Here is a 13,292-nt window from a genome sequence, read left to right on the forward strand (position 1 = left end):
ATAGCAGTAAACTATTACTTACCTCTTTGCACTTGGGTCCAGTTCTTCATAGTCCCGTGACAGATCTGTAACAAAATCAACTGCTAAATAAGAACAAGGCCGAGCAGGAACAGGAAAGGGTACTAATTTACCGGCAGGAACGAGGAGTTTTACTCTGAGCACAAACTGTGCAGGAGGAGACAAAATCAGGAATGTCAGATTGCATATTTTTCCACCAAAAATGATTCTCTAATAATTGATAAGTGTGGGTCTCACCAGGATGTCCAGAAGTTGGGGAAGTATGAGAGCAAGTGATAAGTCTATTTCTACATTGATCAGGTACATAAGATTTGTCTGGAGGGGCACTGTAAAGGAGGAGATGTTAGAGAATTGAGTTCAGTTCTCAGTTTCTGCATTATCTTCCTCAAAAATATGTGAAAGAGCATCAGCCTTTGTGTTTTTGGACCCGGTTCGTGATCATAAAATTACAAAATTAAAGCGTGCAAAGAACACGGACCAGCGCGCCTCTCGTGAATTTATACTTCTTATAGATCTCAAATAGTCCAAGTTCTTGTGGTCAGTTATTACGACGAAAGGGTGTAATGTTACCTCTCCCTCGCCATTCCTCTAAAACTAATTTAATAGCCAAATGTTCACGATCACCTATACCATAATTACATTCAGCTGGGGACAGTTTTTTGGAAAAGTAGATTACAGGATGCATTTTACTAGGATAAACAACATTTTGGAAGAGGACAGCACCAACCTGTACACTGGATGCATCAACCTCAACAATAAAGGGTTCCTAAGGATCTGGGTGTTTCAACAGGGGAGCCAAAGTGAACACCCCCTTAAGGGGAAGTGAAAGCATCTAATGCTTGGTCATCTAATGCTTGTTAACATATTGGTGAGTGGAGCCGCTATAGAACTGTAATTGCGAATAAATATAGAAATTAGCGAATCCAAGAAATCTCTGTAGTTCCTTAACAGACTTGGGGAGTGGCCAATTTACTACTGCCTGAACCTTTTTATCATCCATGAAAACACCTATAGCACTAATGACATACCCCAAAAGGAGATGGGGACATACTGAATTCACAATTCTCTGCTTTAACGAATAACTGATTTTGGAGAAGGGCATGGGATACATGAGTAAGAATATCAGAGGAGTAAATCAGAATGTGGTCTATAAATGCTATTACAAATTTTACTAGCATATCATCGGAGAACATCATTTATGAAGGACTGAAATCCAGAAGGAGCATTTCTGAGGCCAAAAGGCATAACTATTCATAGTGCCCCCTTGTGGTGAAAAAGGCAGTTTTCCATTCATCTCCCTCCCTAATTCTCCCCAAGTTATAGGCACTGCGAAGATCAAGCTTAGTGAAAACAGGCACTAAAGGGAGTGGAGAAGGATATGTTTTAGTAACTGCATTGAGCTGTCAAAAATCGATACAGGAGCGAAGACCACCATCCTTCTTTTTAACAAAAAAGAAAGATGCAGCCACAGGAGAAGTGGAATAACGAATGTAGCCCTGAGCTAGAGCCTCCTGCACATACTCCTTCGTGGCATGTTCCTTGGTTTCTGTTAAAGGGTAAATACGTGATTTGGGAGGTATTGGATTGTCTATGAGCTCAATAGCACAGTCATAGGGACGATGTGGAGGGAGCTGAGTAGCACGAGACTTACTGAATACTTCACTTAGTCTGAGTACTCAGGAGGAATATGTGCAAGCGACTCCAGCCCAGGACTCTACAGTAGTAGATTGGATCATTAATTTGGGAATCATAATACAGTGTCCACGACAGCATGGAGACCAAGATATTATCTCACTGTTCGACCAGGAAATCAACAGATCATGTTTTCTCAACCATCTCCTCAAATCTTGACAGGTGCGGTGGTATGAGAAATGGCTCCTTGTTCTACTGGTGCCCCATCCACCGCAGACAGTTTCAACGGGTTCTCCAAAGATTCAAACGGGATCTGGAGTTGTCTGGCCAGCTGCTTATTAATAAAGTTCCCCTCTGCCGCGGAATCAATCAGGGCTGGAAACACAACAGAAGAAGACTGGCAGAACAGAACAAAATAAATAATAAATGATTTTGAAAACATGTCAGAGCCAGAGTCTGCTTACCCCTTACCCCTTTCCCGAGTTAGAAGCAGGGGGCTTGTATGGATGGTCCGGGTTGCCATGGAAACCATGGGAGAGCCCACCGTAGGACAAGCCTGCATCACCGTCTTGGCATTGCACTTGGGAGGGGCGAACCTGGCAGTTACGCAGCACATGACCCGTGCTGCCACAGTACAGACACAGTCCAGCTTGTAATTGTCGCATACATTCTTCTCTTGACAAACGGGTAGCATCCACTTGCATACGTTCCCCGCCGTTGGGTGTGGCAGCTACAGGTCGAGAAGAGACCTGTAAATTAAATCCAGAAACGCGTGGGGCAGAAAAATGAGTAGTCGAAACAGTAGCTCTACAACTCAGTACAGAGCTCTGTTTCAGCTGATCCAGTCTAATGGCCAGAGATATAAGTTCATCCAAAGGTAATCCATCATCTTTACAAGCTAATTTGGCTAACACGTCAGGCCTGAGACCGTTACAGAAATTAACTCATAGTGCCGGTTCATTCCACCCACTACCAGCAGCCAGCATACGGAATTCTAACGCAAAATCCGCAACAGAACGGGTCCCTTGATGTAGCCGGACCAATAACTCCCCCTGAGATTGTCCCTGATGAGGGTGATCAAACATCAACTTAAACTCCCTGAGGAAATGCTCATATGTGCCTCTCTCAGTGCTAGGCCAAATAGCAGTAGCCCAATCCAAAGCTTTACCGGTGAGACGCGAAAAAAAAAAACGAAATACGTGCTGAATCAGAACTGACCGGTGAATTAGCAAAAAATAAGGACATTTGCAAGAGAAAACCTCTTCATACATCAGGGGTTCCATTACATTTATCAGGTTTGCTTACCAAAAAAGCAGCTGTTGAAGGGACAGGAGAGAGAGCTAACCGGAGGCTGGCTAGCTGAGGCGGCACTAGCCGGAGTGGCTACTCTCAGCTGAGCCAACTGAGTGGTTATCTGAGCTAGCTGGGAATGTTCAGACTGTTGAGTTGTGAGGGCCATCACCTTTAATGGCAAGGTAATATATAACGCCAGACTAAATAGAGTGATGCTGGTCAAGAAAAATGCACAGACTGGTTTATTAACAGGCAGAAAACCAGATATTACAAGCAAAATAGCAAGACAAACAAAACTCTCACCAGTTACAGGAATGGTAGTAAAGTACACAGTCCAGGTTTGTAACAAAAAGACAGTTTGGCAATGCATCAAATCCAAAAAGGGGCAAGACAAGAGACAAAAACTTATACACCAAAAAAGAAGGTCGTAATGAGAGTGCAATAGAAAAATACAGTAGGATAACACTCAGTATGCAACAAAAAGTCGTTTGTTTACAAACTGCTGCCTTATATACAGGAAGCTAGATAAGCGTGAACCTGGGAACGGGTGATATTGACGTCATTGTTCATTGGATTTTGTAGGAGAGCATGGCGGCGTGAAATACATCAGCTCATTTAAACACAAAAAAATTGTAAAATTTGCCTAAACTCAATTGCAGGAACTCCTACCCTGTTAATATTTTTACACTTATGTACTTTTGTATTTTTACAATCTTCAAGATGTATATTAAACACAAATTGATGATATCCGCTTGAAATTTTGTCACATGTATGTTTATTCTGCCATATTGTTTGACATCCAGGATTTCCACAAATGCAAAAAAATATTACAATACAGATAATGTCCTAACTATACTATGTGCAGGGGGAAAATGACCCAATTTTTGGCTCTATTTTGACATGAGCCACTGATGGAGATGGGTAGTGACATGGCTGGATGATTTATTGAGCATTATCACTCAAATAAATGCTAAAATGTAAGCGAATCAATAGGCGGAATTGGGCCTTGAAAAAAAAAATGCCTAAAAATGTATTCAATTAGAATTAATAATCAATTAGAAGGTCTTTGTAATCAATTGCCCTTCATCAACTTCCTCATCTACAGTATATCCTCAACTGTTTCCTTCAGCAAGTCAATCAATGTAGTAGGTAGAACTGGGCCAGATGACCATACTGGTTCCAGGGTACCATCTTCACTCCTCACCCAGCACTGGCCAGGATCGTAGGGCTTGGGGCAGGGGAATGTTGCTGTGGCTGCTCTTTTGTAAATGGCCAGATGGTGGTTGGCTCGATGAACATGTGGGACCAGGTTGTCTTTGCAGGGTGGCAGTCAGGAGAGGTCAACCTTTGGATTTTGTGGTAAAGTTCTCATTCTCAATCATACTTCTGAGCATGGTGCTTCCTACATTGTTTACAGATTTCTCCCCGGCATGGCCATACAAAATACATATAAACCAGCTACAATACCCAGAACGCACCACACCATGACATCACGCTTACACCCGATCACATGACACACCACGTGACACCTCCAGGAAGTCCGGAGTACTGATTTCCTTCACTATATAAGGACCATGCTCACACACACACCTTGCTGAGTATCTGTTTTGTTTACCTGCAGTACAAAGCGTTTTTCTTGCCTTCCGTTGTTTTTCCGTGTATGGTCCTGTTTTTTTGTTTTTCGGACCTCGATTTTTGCCTGCGCCCTGTGTATTGGATTTATCTCGTGTATGACCTGGACTGTTTTTGCTACCTCAAGTTTTGCCTTCGCCTTCTCCTTGTTATTGCCTGCCTGTGTATGAACTCTGGACTGTTCCCCGTTTATGGTATGGTTTCTCTCTGCTATGTTTCATTGGTTCTGAACCTGTTTGCCATTATTACCCCTGTACCATCTCATTCATTTAATAAAGTCTGTTATTTATATCTGCACTTGTCTGGCCCTGACAGTCTCCTTTTTTTGATAAATGTCCATAGTTCTTTTCCTTTTGAGTTCTGTTATGACCTGTTTAAAAATATTTTCACTAGTTATATTTTAATTATTCAGAACAATTTTGCATCTTGTTTTCCATAATTCATATTTTACAATGCAAATAATCAACCAAAGAGTTTCGCTTTGAGATAAGGTGAGGCTTTCTTTTAAAAATGCCGTATCTTATTACTTTTTAAATCATAAGTGATTTTTATTTTGTTGTTTATTCTATGTAATTTGTTCCATACTTCTTATGATCCGCAACAATAAAAAAGGACGTGATCTAAGGTTTCTATTCGGGTACAGTTTAGTATAGGACATGTCAGACTGTGTATTTTATAATTCCATATTTTATAAGTCTCTTACTGCAAGTCTTTCGTTTGAAATAAATCATATTACATCTTTACATCTGTTTTCAGATATTCTTATATTTAAAATATTTTCAATTATTTGCTCTGACTCTTCATCATTTAAACCATTATGTATAACTATATTACCATACTTTTTTTCATTTATTTTTTTGTATTTATTTTATTCGAATCAAAAACTTTTATTTTATGTCCCTTATATTTATTCACAAAATCAGAAAACATCAGTGTTCATTTTATATTTATATATTAAATGTGTTATATATATGATTTTAATTAGAACAAAATTTAGCTTTTTTCAAACAATTCATGCCTTGCATTTCTTTTGGTTATGCCGTAATTCATTTATTAAAATCTGCACTTAAAGCCGTATTATTAAACATAATATTAGTTCTACCATAAATTTGATTGTTATCAAATATACTTGACATTTAGTACAAAATTGGCTTGTGGCATGACAAAGAATACATTTTATTCTCTTTAATGTTTAGAGCATTATAGTGATTTAATTGTTAAAAAGTAATTACAGCTTAAATCAAGATGATAAATGCATATGTGCCTGGCTATTGCGAGTGAAACTCTGCCTGACTGCGCACTGCGATTTGCACTCATTTCCGGCTATTCCGTTTTCTTTGTCAAACGCTCGCAGTAATTAGTAGTCGCAGTATTTCAGCTGATTTGCGAGCAATATTTTTAGTGAAACGCGGTTCCTGTAGAAATTGCGAACTGCAAGTGGAAAAAATTTGCAAATTGCTTTCGTGAAACAAGCTCCAGACCTGCCAAATAGTCAGGAGAAATTTTGGACCATTCCTCTTCACAAAACTTTCAGTTCCGCAATATATATCTGGTGTGCATCACTCTCTTGATGCCATAGTAATTTAATTGGGTGTCCTTGCAAAATGTATTGGTTAATTTTTCCGTAGATTACGGCAATCCGTCCAGACCCTGAGGCCGCAAAACAGCCCCAAACCATGATGCCCCTCCACCATGTTTCACAGTTGGGATGAGGTTTTGATGAGGGTGTGCCTTTTTTTCTCCACACATAGCGCTGTGTGTTCCTTCCAAACAACTTAATTTTGGTTTCATTTGTCCACAGTTTATTTAGCCAGTAGTGCTGTGGAACATCCAGGTTCACTTTTGAAAACTTCAAACATGCAGCAGTGTTTTTTTTGGACAGCAGAGGTTTCCTCTGTGGTGTCCTCCCATGTCTCATTCTTGTTTAATGTTTTCCTTATTGTAGATTTGTCAAGAAAAACAAAACATTTTCTGTCAGATTTCTGTAAGACTTTTTAGGTTTCACTTTAGGATTCTTCCTCAACTCATTGATCATTCTGCGCTGTGCTCTTGCAGTCATCTTTACAGGATGACACCTAGGGAGAGTAGAAAAAGTGCTGAACTTTCTCCACTTGTAGACCGTTTTTCTTACCGTGGACTTATGAACATCAAAGCTTTTAGATATTTACTTTTGTAACCTTTTCCAGCTTCATGCAAGTCAACAATTTTTGAATGTAGGTCTTCTGAGAGCTCTTTTGTGTGAGGCATGATTCACATCAAGCAATGCTTCTTAAAAACAGCAAACTCAAAACTGGTGTGTGTTTTACAGGTCAGAGCAGCTTTAACCAACCCATCCAATCTCATCACATTGATTGGACTCTAGGTTGGCTGACTCCTGGTGAATGTTAACATGTTGTTTTCAATAAAACCATGTGTGGCGAGATTACCCTTATTTAAGCCCAACTACGCCACCCCTTATTGTATATTTAGAGCAAAGGGGAAACTCTGAACCAAACAGACACACAGACTCCGTTGTTAGCAAAAAGAGATTGACTTTATTAACAATTGGTCACGCAGCTTGGCTGACAATCAAACAAAAATAAAAAAAACAAATTTAATGAATAAGAAGATATAAAAAAAAAAAAAAAGTATCTGCCCACAGACCAGAGAGTCTTATACCAGCATGGGAATAGAAAAGCTATTTAGTTCTACAATTTTCAGCAAATATTACGTGACAAACACACCCTTATTAAATCGGTAAAATTCAAAATACAGCTTTTCACTACAAATTCAAATCAGTGCACATTACACACCACTCACAAATAGCACTCATTACACATGCTGGATACTTGAAATAATAATCTCTAGACTGCAATACAGGATACTTTAATGTTGAAAAAAAAAGAAAAAAAATAAGAAATAAAATTAACTACTGGGACTCAGAGCAGCATTACCAAATCGGTACATATCACTTCATTAACTCACTTAAAATAAGCCTGATCAATTTTATAGTTTTAAAAGAGAAAAGAAAACAGCAGCTAGCAGCAGGTCACAGGAATTCTGTTACACACAAACAGCAAAAGAACACAGCAGTATATTAAATGTTAGGGGTCTTTTCATATTCACAGTAATATTATTAGTTAAATTGTACAATAAAAATACAGAATTAACTTTAATACAGTTTTAACCTTAGTTTAATGAAACAAATGTATAAATGAACTAAAGCAAACACTATTAACCAAACACCATGTTACCTCTGTACATACCAATTTAGCAGGCAGCAATTCTCCATAGGCCCCCACACGTTTAGCCTAGTTATAGTGTACTGATATCCTCAGTTTAAAAGTAAAAAAAAACTTAATTATTACATAAAAACATCAACCAGGGAGACCATATAATAAAAACAAACAAACAAACACATAATTCATACCTATTAGTAGCTTCCTTACTTCCCAAAAAAGCATAGAAGTTTGTTGCCCCACGTTACAGCAAAGCACAGTTTCACCTATCTGGCCAGGACTTCTGGACATCCCTAAAATATATTTACAATACTAAGAAAAGCTATAATTATCTATACAATATGCATGCATGCATAAGCAGCAACCCATTGACACATACCTTAGCTTCTTTACTCTCACCACTGTGGACAAATTCCACCATTACAGCATGCTCATACTGGTATGTAGTTATCCGGACAGCACATCCACCACAATCTATTTATATTAAAAAAAACACATACTAAGACAAACAAAGCTTTTAACATGCACCAGAAACTACCAACACTATAATAAAAGACAGGCATAATAATACGTCCTTACCTTTATCCGTTAAATTGTTTAACATGGAGTAACAGATTCCATCTTTTCCTGGGGATGTTTTGCCTAATTTCCTTAGAGCACTAGTAAGTTCAGATCTTGAAAATTTTCACCATTCTCCTTGTCAAATTGAAAGTGTCTAATTGTTCCCTCTCTACTTCTTTTTTCCTCATCACTGAGGTTATCTGTACTATGCACTCTAACTAAAGTCTTTGCAATTATTTCTGCCTTCTCTTTATTAGTAGTAAATACATTTTGACCATCAATCAATGTTGGATAACCATAGTCCCTCCCATTTCCTTTCATTTTCTTAATCATCCCCCAAACTCTTTACACCGGGGTAGTTCTACCTATAGAATCACAAAATTGTATCCAATGCTCCCTCTTTGCCCTTTTAATCGTTCTCCTAACCGTGGCCTGCGCTCTCTTGTACTCAACGAGATTTTAAAAAATGATATGTTCTTTTCAAGATTTTAAAAGCCCTGTTCCTCTCTTTTATGACTTTCCTGCATTCAGCTGTCCACCATGGAACTATCTTGCTACATCTCTTAGGTTTTGATTTTGGTATAGATAATTCTGCATCACTGACTATGCTATGACTGATTTCCTGACACAAATTTTCAATACCTAACATCTTGTCAATATGTATCAAAAATCCTTCACTAAGTTCTTCAAATTTTTCCCAATCTGCCTTTTCTAAGATCCATTTTCTCTCTTTTATTTCATGCTCCTTTTCAAGCTCTATACCCATAACAGTTTTAATAGGGTAGTGATCACTTCCAACTGTATCTCCCCTTAACACCTGCCATTCACATTTATCAGCAACACTCTGGTAAGATGGTAAGATCAATAGCCGATTCTGTACCTCTTACAATATCAACTCTAGTCCCTGTACCATCATTAAGACAGATCAATCCTGCTTGTTCTATAAACTCCTCTACTACCCTCCCATTACAATCATCTCTATCTCCCCATAATGTGCTGTGGGCATTAAAATCTCCACAAAAAATAGCTCTTCCATCAATACCCCTCCATATTTCTTCTAGCTGCTCCACCTCCAGTCTTCTACATGGGTTATAGAAATGAATTACTTTTTCAGTACCTTCGTTTGACCATACCTCCAGAACTAGATACTCCAAGTCAACCCCTCTCTTTATCTCCCTAAACTGAACTCCTTTCTGTACAAAAGTAATGACCCCCCCCTCCTTTACCAATCGTCCTGTCCATTCTTACTGCAGTATACCCTTTTATAATAAAATCCAATCTTTGTATTAACCATGATTCTTGTATGCAAATCACATTAGGTTTCTCAATCATATTTTCCACATACTTTTTAAATTTTTGTCCATTCGATATTAGACTCCTTGCATTCCACTGCAGTATAATAAAACCATTATCCTGAGCCAGTCCATTCTTGAGATTGTTGTACCTCCTCATTTAAAGTATCTCTAATGATTTCCCAACTCAATTCTTTAATGTCCAAGTATTTCTCTGCAGATTTGACAATTATTTTAATCCTCTCAGTTCGACTTTTAGTCTGAGCGGAGCAGTTAATAATATCCGCCATAAACAGAAGAAAGGTATTCTTAGACATAATCAATGTATCCTCTTTGAGCCTATCACATTTTGTACACTTAGCTTTGTCATGTCTTTCCTCTGTAACAGCTAGTGCTGGCACTGTCTCCACTCTTTTGACTGTTTTCGTTGCCTCTGCATAAGAAAGCCCTCCAATGGTTTTCACTCGCTGTATTTCCTGCATTCTTTTACTCACCTCACACCCTCTATATGCTGAGCTGTGTTCCCCTCCACAGTTACAACATTTGAGTTTCGCATCCTTTTCGCACTGTCCATACACATGTTCTCCGCTACACTTGCTACACCTTTGTTTCCCCCTGCACACTGCCGCAACATGGCCAAATTTTTGCCATTTAAAGCATCTAAGAGGTGGCGGGATATAAACCCTAACTTCGTAACTCATGTATCCAATGAACACCCTTTCAGGCAGTCTTGCTTCATCAAAGGTTAGCATGATTGAGAGGCTATCTGTTATAGTACCATCCCGTCTCGTTTTTAAACGCTTAGCGTCCTTAACCTTTACATTAGTAATGCTGTCTTTCACATTTTCTACTGATTCCCTCAGCGGGATCCCTGAAATGACACCCCTTATCAATGTTTTATCAAAGACAACCAAACACTTTACTCTTTTACCATTTATTTTATTAACTTTAATTGCATTTCTTTGCTGTTGTTCATCCTTACATGTAACCAATAGACATCCGTTTCTCAACTTTTTCGCACTCCTTATCTCACCAAATTCCCTGTACAGTGCTTTAGTGATTTGTATTGGGCTCCATTCATCGAATGTAAATCCCTCCTGAACCAGCCTTATGTTCCTTACTACATTTTTGGGTCCCACCGGTTCGCTCTTCCTCGTCACTAGTATAATTTTTATCCTTTTTCTTCCTCTTTGCACCCCTGACTTCTACCCACGGATCACTACTCTCACCGTCTTCCACCATTCCATCAAATTCACTTCCTGACGCGTCATTTCCCCTAGCAAACTCCTGATCATTCACAGTCCAGTTGTCACCAACCGCCTCCGGAACACGTCCTCCACTCGACGCAGCCATGGCCTACTCCGACCCATAAAATGGGGCTACTGCTAACTAGGACCCCTAGTTGCCCATATATCTGCCTGTCAATAATTAACTGCCAAAGGTCAGCCAATCCCAGGTCACACCACCAAACTTACCTACAACAGCTAATGGGCTACAGCTAAGTAGGACCCCTAGTTGCCCATATATGTGCCTGTCTAAAAAAACATCTAAAAGTCACAGGTCAACACTACTCACCTGCTACACATGCAAACATATAATTTTTTTGTGTGGTATTAGTTTAAGCAGACTGTGTTTATCTATTGTTGTGACGTACAGGGATTGAGCAATGAAACTGAAACACCTGTCATTTTAGTGTGGGAGGTTCATGGCTAAATTGGAGCAGTCTGGTAGCCAATCTTCATTAATTGCACATTGCACCAGTAAGATCAGAGTGTGAAGGTTTAATTGGCATGGTAAGAGCACAGTTTTGCTCAAAATATTACAATGCAATAGAGGACAAATTGTTGGTGCACGTCTTGCTGGTGCATCTGTCACCAAGACAGCAAGTCTTTGTGATGTATCAAGAGCTACGGTATCCAGGGTAATGTCAGCATACCACCAAGAAGGACCAACCACATCCAACAGGAAGCAAGAGGAAGCTGTCTGAAAGGGATCCCCTTATATGATGTAAGTTGCTAATGATTTGCATAATTTAGGTCAAAAGTCTTGCGATATGACTAATGGTAATTAGCTTCTCTCACAAAGAGATCCTTACCTTGGACCATACAATGACAGTGAAATTCAGGTTTCAAGGTTTGAGGCTCAATCCTTTTCCATGTAGGCTCCCTCAGGGTTCCAACCTGTAGTTTTTAAATTGACACCAGCCAGACTGGAATCAGATTACAGACATGCGGAGCCCGGGAGGGGCCGTGGATAAAAAAAAATTAATTGAGTGAACGATATAGCAGTTTGTGCTTACGTTTTCTTTAATTCGGGTGAACGATTTGCAATTCGTGCTCACGATTTCTGTCATTCGAATGAATATTTTTTATGCGCACTAAGACACAAAGCTCGGAGGAAAAGAAGCATTTTTCTCTCTTGATCTATTTTAGGGGTGCAGTGATGATAATCAGTTATCTACATTTATAACCTGCTGATAATAATGCACTAGTGTTACAGTTAGATAGTACAGTGTGCAGATTTTGCCGTGGTGGTGGTGGTCCCCACAGCGTGTCGGTTCCCCTGCCGCGAGACGTGTGGGTAGGGCATGCGCAGTCCTTCGCGGAGCTTATTTACCAACAATATAGACAAATACAGTCAATTCCTTGTTGAATCTGGTTACATAATTATTACTTTTATGATAGATTTCATCTGTATTTTAATCTTTGTAGCAAATACATAAACACATAATTCAGAAAATATAGCTTTAACAAGTTTATAATTATTTCTGGGATGGCATGTTTCTGGGATGCAGATATTCAGGCCATTTTATCAGATATAGAAACAGAATAATTTTAGGAAACATATTGAAATAAATGATCAAATTGATCCAAATTATTATATAAAATGCCCATTCACTAAACATCTTAAAACATTGTATTAATAGTATTTTAGACCAGCTATTTTTTATTTTATTTAGTGTTACATATTTAAAGCAGCTCTTATATGAGCCATTCATAGACAACTGTCACACATTGCATTAATTTTGTATTATCTTTATTTCCTTTTACAGTGTACATTTTATAGCTGTATATAGCTGTATATTTATAAAATTATACTTCTTTACTTCTTTATATTATTGTTGAAAATAAGAAATGAATAAACAGTTCCACATTGCATCGTTGGTTTGTTTTTGATCTGATTTTAATAACACACATACAGTCATCCTGCATAAGTTAAATGTTTGTTTCCTTTTTTCATGACTGGAATTGACTATATTTGTCTATATTGTTGGTAAATTAGCTGCATGCGCGGCAGGTGTCTCGCGGCGGGGGAACCGACGCATGCAGTGTGTCCCCCGCATGCTGTGGAGACACTGCCACCATGGCAAAATCTGCACACTGTACTATCTAACTGTAACACTAGTGCATTATTATCAGCAGGTTATAAATGTAGATAACTGATTATCATCACTGCACCAATGCTACTTTCTCTTCTCTTCAAGCAAGAAGTAAAGAAATCGTGAGCAAGAATTACAGAAATCTTTTACTCGAATTACAGAAATCGTGAGCACGAATTACAGAAATCGTAAGCATGAAATACAGAAATCGTAAGCACGAATTACAGAAATCGTAAGCATGAAATACAGAAATCATAAGCACGAATT

The sequence above is a fragment of the Astyanax mexicanus genome, chromosome 2 (genome assembly GCF_023375975.1).
Source record: "Astyanax mexicanus isolate ESR-SI-001 chromosome 2, AstMex3_surface, whole genome shotgun sequence".
In the NCBI taxonomy this organism is placed as follows: Eukaryota; Metazoa; Chordata; class Actinopteri; order Characiformes; family Acestrorhamphidae; genus Astyanax; species Astyanax mexicanus.